General features: G+C 47.9%; 1 non-coding gene across 1 annotated transcript; it reads left to right on the forward strand.

The window, feature by feature from the left end:
- The first annotated feature begins 1,741 nt into the window (after window positions 1-1,741).
- LOC125601284 lies at window positions 1,742-1,897 on the forward strand. The gene has a single exon (XR_007334160.1). It is a non-coding gene; the product is annotated as a 5.8S ribosomal RNA (ribosomal RNA).
- The last annotated feature ends 3,158 nt before the right edge of the window (window positions 1,898-5,055 follow it).

Consider the following 5,055-nt stretch of genomic DNA (forward strand, 5'->3'; position numbering starts at 1 on the left):
AATAAAGTAATTGATTTATATGCGCTTCATGAGTGTAAGACCCATTCCTGGTCTCTCGACCCAACTGGATACGAATGCTTACTTATTAATTTCTTTGCTTGTCTGATTCATTCTAAGTCTTTTCTTTACTAAGTCATATTCGAATATGAGGTTCATAAACAAAGGGATAGATTGCACAGCAGAATAATAATGTATAAACTTTGTATTACTTAGAAACACGAGATTCAATACACAACTTCTTAACAGTCTCATAGACAATCACTAGTTCATCCCTAGCATCATCTAACCACACGTTATACAGCCTCTCACTGACCGAGCCTTCACGGCTCCTTGGCTTGACCAGAACCATCCTTAGTTCCTGAAACCACAACCAGATAAGCATTAATCATAACCGAGAATAGAACGGATTGATTCTATAATGCTTGGCTTGGTTCCTAGAACTTAGATAAACCTCAGTCAACATAATCATAAAACGTATGAACCTACCTACCGTATCCTAAGTCATTCAACCAACCACCCCTTGACTTAGAATCAGATAGACAGTCCAGAATAGATAAACAGAACACACGAACAGATCCGGATCGTCCCCAAAGACCAATCCGTCTAACCGGATAGAATCTAGGTGCGACCGGCCAATGGAGTCAGGCTCAATGGCCCAACGGACTCCCTTACCTGATCCGGCCTTAGGCCTGGATCCAATCGGCCGAGTAAGCCTCAAGCCTAATCCGGAAGGCTTAGCAACCGGTCAGACCTTGCGACTCTACCTTGGCTTAGACAAACCGTGCTGATATGATTCAACATGGGGAAACTTAAAGGAATTGACGGAAGGGCACCACCAGGAGTGGAGCCTGCGGCTTAATTTGATTCAACATGGGGAAACTTACCAGGTTCAGACATAGTAAGGATTGACCGAGTGAGAGCTCTTTCCTGATTCTATGGGTGGTGGTGCATGGTCGTTCTTAGTTGGTGGAGCAATTTCTCTGGTTAACTCCATTAAAGAACGAGACATCAGCCTGCTAACTAGCTACGTGGAGGCATCCCTTCACGACCGGCCTCTTAGAGGGACTATGGCCGTTTAGGCCAAGGAAGTTTGAGGCAATAACAGGTCTGTGATGCCCTTTGATGTTCTGGGCCGCACGCGCGCTACACTGATGTATTCAACGAGTTCACACCTTGGCCAACAGGCCCGGGTAATCTTTCAAATTTCATCGTGATGGGGATAGATCATTGCAATTTTTGGTCATCAACGAGGAATTCCTAGTAAGCGCGAGTCATCAGCTCGCGTTGACTATGTCCCTGCCCGTTGTACACACCGCCCATCGCTCCTACCGATTGAATGATCCGGTGAAGTGTTCGGATCATGGCGAAGTGGGTGGTTCGCCGCCTGCGACGTCGCGAGAAGTCCACTAAACCTTATCATTTAGAGGAAGGAGATGTCGTAACAAGGTTTCCATAGGTGAACCTGCAGAAGGATCATTGTCGTACCCTGGAAATAGAACGACCTGAGAACGATGAATCATCACTCTCGGTAGGCCGGTTTCTTATTGTGCCTACCGATTCCGTGGTTATGCGTTCATCCATGCCCAAGACTTCAGTTTTGGTTGGATCGTACGCATAGCTTCCGGATATCACCAAACCCCAGCACGAAAAGTGTCAAGGAAAATGCAACTAAACAGCCTGCTTTCGCCAACCTGGAGACGGTGTTTGTTCGGAAGCAGTGCTGCAATGTAAAGTCTAAAACAACTCTCGGCAATGGATATCTCGGCTCTCGCATCGATGAAGAACGTAGCAAAATGCGATACTTGGTGTGAATTGTAGAATCCCGTGAACCATTGAGTCTTTAAACGCAAGTTGCGCCCCAAGCCTTCTGGCCGAGGGCACGTCTGCCTGAGTATCACAAATCATCGTACCCCCATCCTCTTGAGGATATGGGACGGAAGCTGATCTCCCGTGTGTTACCGCATGCGGTTGGCCAAAATCTGAGCTAACGAAGCCAGGAGCATCTTGACATGCGCTGGTGAATTCAATTCTCATCATATAGTCAGACGTTCCGGTCCAAAAGGTATTGATGACCCGAAGTCCTCAACGCGACCCCAGGTAAGGCGGGATCACCCGCTGAGTTTAAGCGGAGGAAAAGAAACAAACAAGGATTCCCTTAGTAACGGCGAGCGAACCGGGAAAAGCCCAGCTTAAAAATCGGACGTCTTTGGCGTTCGAATTGTAGTCTGGAGAAGCGTCCTCAGCGATGGACCAGGCCCAAGTTCCCTGGAAAGGGGCACCAGAGAGGGTGAGAGCCTTGTCGTGCCTGGACCCTGTCGCACCACTAGGCGCTGTCTACGAGTCGGGTTGTTTGGGAATGCAGCCCCAATCAGGCGGTAAATTCCGTCCAAGGCGCTTTTTCCATCCTATCTACGATCCGAACCGGCCTTGTTTCCAAAGTTAGGTTCGTACCTAGATCAGATGGTATTTCTGGTATTAAGACGTCCGATCCGTCAAGCACTTCCGGAGTTGGGAGACATGGAATACGTCATGGAAGGCTTCCATCTCGGATGGTAAGTCCAACTTATATGCCACACTACCCACTCGTTCTATGACTCTGAACGGACCTTGGTATCTTGGATCTAATTTCCTTCTACAAGAAATCCGCACTCTACCTTTAATGGTAATCATTTTGAGATAGACCATATCACCCACTGCAAACTCCAGTTCTTTCCTTCATTTGTCAGCGTAATGTTATTGTCTGTCCTGTGCGGCCCTCATCTTGTCCCGCACGGACTTGATCTTCTCCGTGGTTTCCTCCACGATTTCGGGGCCTATCATGCTGCGCTCCCCCACTTGGGTGCAGCATAACGGTGTCCTGCATGGTCGTCCATACTGAGCTTCGTATGGCGACATGCCTATACTGGAGTGGAAGCTGTTATTGTAGGCGAACTCCACTAACGGAAAATGCCGTTCCCAGGAATCACCCCAATCGAGAACACATGCTCGAAGCATATCCTCCTGCGTCCGTAGTTATTTTCGACTGCCCATCCGTTTGGGGATGATAAGCCGTACTCATGTTCACTCTTGTTCCTAAAGCTTTCTGAAAAGCTTGCCAGAAGTGAGAAGTGAACCTCGAATCTCTATCCGAAACTATACTTGAGGGTACTCCATGTAGCCTCACAATCTCGTCTATGTACTTACTCACATTCCGGTCGACTCCATCAGTCTTTTTGATGGCCAGGAAGTGGGCAGACTTGGTCAGTCGATCAACTATTACCCAGACAGCATCATTCCTATTCATAGTCGTGGGAAATCCTGTCACAAAATCCATCTTGATGTGATCCCACTTCCATTCCGGAATAGGTAGGCTCTAAAGCAGTCCACTCGGAACTTGTTGTTCGGCCTTGACGAGTTGACACGTAGGACACTTGCCACCCATTCGACCACATCAACATTCATGCGTATCCAATGATAGTATTGTCTGAGATTATGATACATCTTTGTCACTCCAGGATGGATCGAGAATCTAGACTTGTGAGCTTCCCTAAAGATCTCGTCCTTTAAACTCCTATCATTGGGTATGCTGATCCGACCATGAACTAAGATCATACCGTCCTTGGCGATTTGATACTCAGTCAGGTCGTTCCGAGCAACCGTCTTCAGGTTCTCGTCCTGATCTTGGGCCGCTCGGATCTGGGTAAGCAGGTCGGCTCTATTCGCCGCCTCTAAACCCCGTGGTCTGTCCGTTCTGTTCAAAGCATTTAAACGAACAAAGCGTTCCACCTCATCCGGCTCGTCCGTTCCGCTTCCGACCACGACGTCTTCTCGCTTTCGGCTCAAGGCGTCGGCCACAAGGTTAGCCTTGCCTGGATAGTAAGTGATGTCTAGGTTGTAGTCGGCCACGAACTCCATCCACCTCCTCTGCCTTAAGTTTAACTCAGGCTGGGTGAATATATACTTCAGACTTTTATGGTCCGTAAGTATCTGGACTTTGGCCCCATATAAATATGATCGCCAAAACTTTAAGGCGAATACTACCGCAGCCATTTCAAGATCATGGGTGGGGTAGTTTCCCTCATGTTTCTTCAGCTGCCTTGACGCCTAGGCAATGACCTTCCCATGTTGAGTCAACACGCAACCGAGTCCAGTGATGGACACATCCGTGTAGACTTCATAAGGTTGGTGTGCCTTCGAAAGAACCAGGACGGGCGCGCTAGTCAGCATATCCTTAAGTGCAGAGAAACATCTCGTACACTCATCAGACCATGTGAACTTAACGTCTTTCCCAGTCAACCGTGTCATAGGTTGAGCCAAGCTTGCAAATCCCTGCACAAACTTTCTATAGTAACCTGTCAGCCCTAGGAAGCTTCTAACTTCTGTGGCACTGCGTGGTCGGGGCCAATCCTTGATTGCCCTGATCTTCTATGGATCCACTGTGACGCCCTGGTCAGAAACAATATGACCGAGGAACCCAATACTCTTTTGCCAAACACTGCACTTGCTGAGTTTAGCAAAAAATTTGTGCTCTCGTAATCGTTCCAGCACGGCTCTCAAATGTTTCCGATGAGATTCCTCGTCCTTGGAGTAGATCAGGATATCATCAATGAAGATGATCACTGATTCATCCAAGAAGTCCTGGAACACGCTGTTCATCATTTTCATGAATGCAGCAGGTGCATTAGTCAGACCGAACGGCATCACTACGAACTCGTAATGGTCGTACCTGGTCCTGAATGCTGTCTTCCTAATGTCGTTTGGCTCTATAGGAATCTGATGATATCCCAAGGCCAAATCGATTTTAGAAAACCACTTAGCTCCTTTCAGCTGATCCAACAGCTCGTCTATCCTGGGTAACGGGTATTTGTTCTTCCCAGTTACCCTGTTCAACCCTCGATAGTCGATGCACAGACGCATGCTACCATCCTTCTTTTTCACAAAGAGGACTGGTGCACCCCAAGGGGAGCTACTTGTCCGTATGAACCCCTTGTCAAGCAATTCTTCCAATTGCTTCTTTAGCTCGGCCATCTCGGTCGGAGCCATTCGATACGGACTCTTGGACAGCGGATGTAATAA

This window comes from Brassica napus, unplaced genomic scaffold, assembly GCF_020379485.1.
Source record: "Brassica napus cultivar Da-Ae unplaced genomic scaffold, Da-Ae ScsIHWf_250;HRSCAF=420, whole genome shotgun sequence".
In the NCBI taxonomy this organism is placed as follows: Eukaryota; Viridiplantae; Streptophyta; class Magnoliopsida; order Brassicales; family Brassicaceae; genus Brassica; species Brassica napus.